This window comes from Takifugu rubripes, unplaced genomic scaffold (assembly GCF_901000725.2).
Source record: "Takifugu rubripes unplaced genomic scaffold, fTakRub1.2, whole genome shotgun sequence".
In the NCBI taxonomy this organism is placed as follows: Eukaryota; Metazoa; Chordata; class Actinopteri; order Tetraodontiformes; family Tetraodontidae; genus Takifugu; species Takifugu rubripes.
Genome location: NW_021821600.1, coordinates 198 through 2,696, shown reverse-complemented (window position 1 = coordinate 2,696; position 2,499 = coordinate 198). Strand labels below are relative to the sequence as shown.

The 2,499-nt window shown below is 42.8% G+C and overlaps 1 long non-coding RNA gene across 2 annotated transcripts; it reads right to left on the bottom strand.

The window, feature by feature from the left end:
• Positions 1-602: 602 nt before the first annotated feature.
• LOC115248172 (uncharacterized) lies at positions 603-2,004 on the bottom strand. Of its 2 annotated transcripts, none has more exons than XR_003887151.1 (4): positions 1,905-2,004; positions 1,315-1,453; positions 840-1,028; positions 603-730 (listed from the first exon to the last, which is right to left on the bottom strand). It is a non-coding gene; the product is annotated as an uncharacterized lncRNA (long non-coding RNA). The 2 variants fall into 2 exon arrangements; XR_003887152.1 differs by lacking the exon at positions 1,905-2,004 and adding an exon at positions 1,617-1,699.
• Between the last annotated feature and the right edge of the window lie 495 nt (positions 2,005-2,499).

The window sequence follows — 2,499 nt, the reverse complement described above, 5'->3', positions numbered from 1 at the left end:
ACGTCATTTTACGTGCGCCGTAGTGTCCGAAAGCTAATTTTGAATTGAGTGCGCTACGTAGTTCACTCAATCCATGTCCCCCATGTAGTGAGTAGTGAATAGGGAACGAGTGTGTGGTTTCGGAAACAGCCACGGTCTCATCCAAAGATCTGTCCACATCCCAACTGAGCAGGAACACTATCACCCTCTCCACAATCGACTTGACCTGGAGAGGAAAAAACACTGATTTAGGAGGACCAACTGTTCCCACAAGTCCTATATTTACCAAAAAATACTACATTCACATGTTCCTGTTGCCTTTCACATAGTTTTGAGGCTCCAGTTGATCCAGTTTCTATCTTCCGTTGCAGTGTACTTTAACTCCAGGCTCCTCTATTGTACTTTTACCCCTCCACATTTCAGGCCAGTTAATTTACTAAACAATAAGAAGCATAATTTGTTAATCACTGACGTAAAGACGCTCTGTTACCGATAACAAACCACGTCTGGATTCGACTGTGGTTCGTAATACATCATCCACTGGCCACCACTCGTCATGCAGGTATACAGCCAAGACTGAGTTGTAAAACACGACACTTTACTGCTTGTCTTTCACGTCTGATGGGGATCACAAGTCTGGTTCCGGACCTTGTGTTGGGTCACCGGAGGGGTGAAGCGCCAACAGTGTGCAGTCAGCTCCACCATCTTCAAACAGCTGCAAGCGCGTTACATTGTTTACTGTTATGGTTGTCTGAGGAAAAAAAGGACAGACTAGTTGGTTTTTTTAACCCCACAATCAAGAGGAACATTCTTGTGACTGAGGATGCAAACTGGTCATAAAAAGCAGTAATAGGTGTTACCTTATTGGTCGTGGAAGATTGGAATTCTTTAGTTTTATGAGGTATTTGCTCCAGAGAAGAGAGGTACTGTTCAGATGCCAATGTGAGATCTGTGTCGCCCACAACTGGAAGGTCTACGGCAGGGGTCGGCAACCCGCGGCTCGAGAGCCGCATGCGGCTCTTTAGCGCCGCCCTAGTGGCTCTCTGGAGCTTTAGCAAATATAGGGAAAAGATGTGTGAATATATTTTTTTGTTTTAATATAATTTCTGTAGGAGGAAAAACATGACAAACATTCTTAAAGTTTTCCAATGCTGTAAAAATTTGTATAATAAATATTTAATTTCCACATCTCATTATAATGGAAGTTAAACTTAAAGCACCACCGTACAGCAGAGTGGTCACGTGGTGCGTCATTCGCTCCAGGATGCTCGTTATGTATTTGTAGCCTAATTATCATTTTGATAGTAGGCTAATAAAGCTAATATAGACACTTACAGCATGTGTTGCCTTCATTATAAGGCATTTCAGTTTTTGCGGCTCCAGACGGATTTGTTATTGTTTTCTTGGTCCAATATGGCTCTTTCAACAGTTTGCGTTGCCGGCCCCTGGTCTACGGGATATATGGTGATCTCGCCTGTGTACAGATCACTTTCTTACACCTGCACATGTAATCAACAACCTGAAAAAATGATTTTAATAATCCCATGACAGGACTGGATGGAGAATCCCCACAGTGCATTAGAATTATGTCTCATATTTGGAAAGCTACTAATATTAGTTGGGTTAAAGTCACTTACGCAAAATGACGTAACCGTCACGTTAAATGCACTAGTAATAATAAATCCTCCGTGAGAACTGATTCAAATGTAATAAAAACAAAAGGATACAGTATGACAAAGGTACTGCTGCTTTTTGAGACCATGATTTTGAAGATTATTCGGAACAAGATTTCGCTGAACCGAAACTTGACTACTTCCAAGCTCTGCTCAACGAGCAATGTTCACATTAGCAAGAAGGGTCGTTTTACAAAAGTACTGCCCGACTTAAAACAGAGTCGTGCGTATGACATGCAGTCGTTGTCTTACTGTTCCGGTCCATAAATACTTGCGCAGACCCAGAACCTGCAGTGTGTAAATCGGGGCCTGTAACGAAATGCCCAAGGTTGACATATGTCGTGGACTTCAGCGCCCCCTTGTGTCCATAGAGGGATATGACACCCCAGCGTCAGTGTACTATGATCTGTTGATTCTCCTAATCTCTCCTAATCCACTGATGTGTACAATAACTGTTGGATGAACACAACATTACCTGTTAGGGTCTTAAAAAAAGGCACACTCGGACGGAACTCTCAAAATATCATCAAAGCCAAACGGGAGCTTTCTGACCTGTAGTACATGTTTTCCGCAGTACTTAAGCCTTCCTAAAGCTACAGTAGACGTCTTATTAAATAAAGGAAAAGATGGGAATTTTGTTCTCAATCCACAATCTGCACAAGCATACAGCGTTAGTTATTATTCTTTATGCCAGAAATTTGTGTTTTATTGGGAAAGAGGGTTGATAAATAGTCAGTTTGCGCAGGGGAAATGGAGGTAATAATCCAGCAATACCAGGGTCACAGCAAGGGAACCAAGGGTCACAGCCTGAGCGCATGCGCAGTGAGGGGCGCTGAGCGCGCCACAC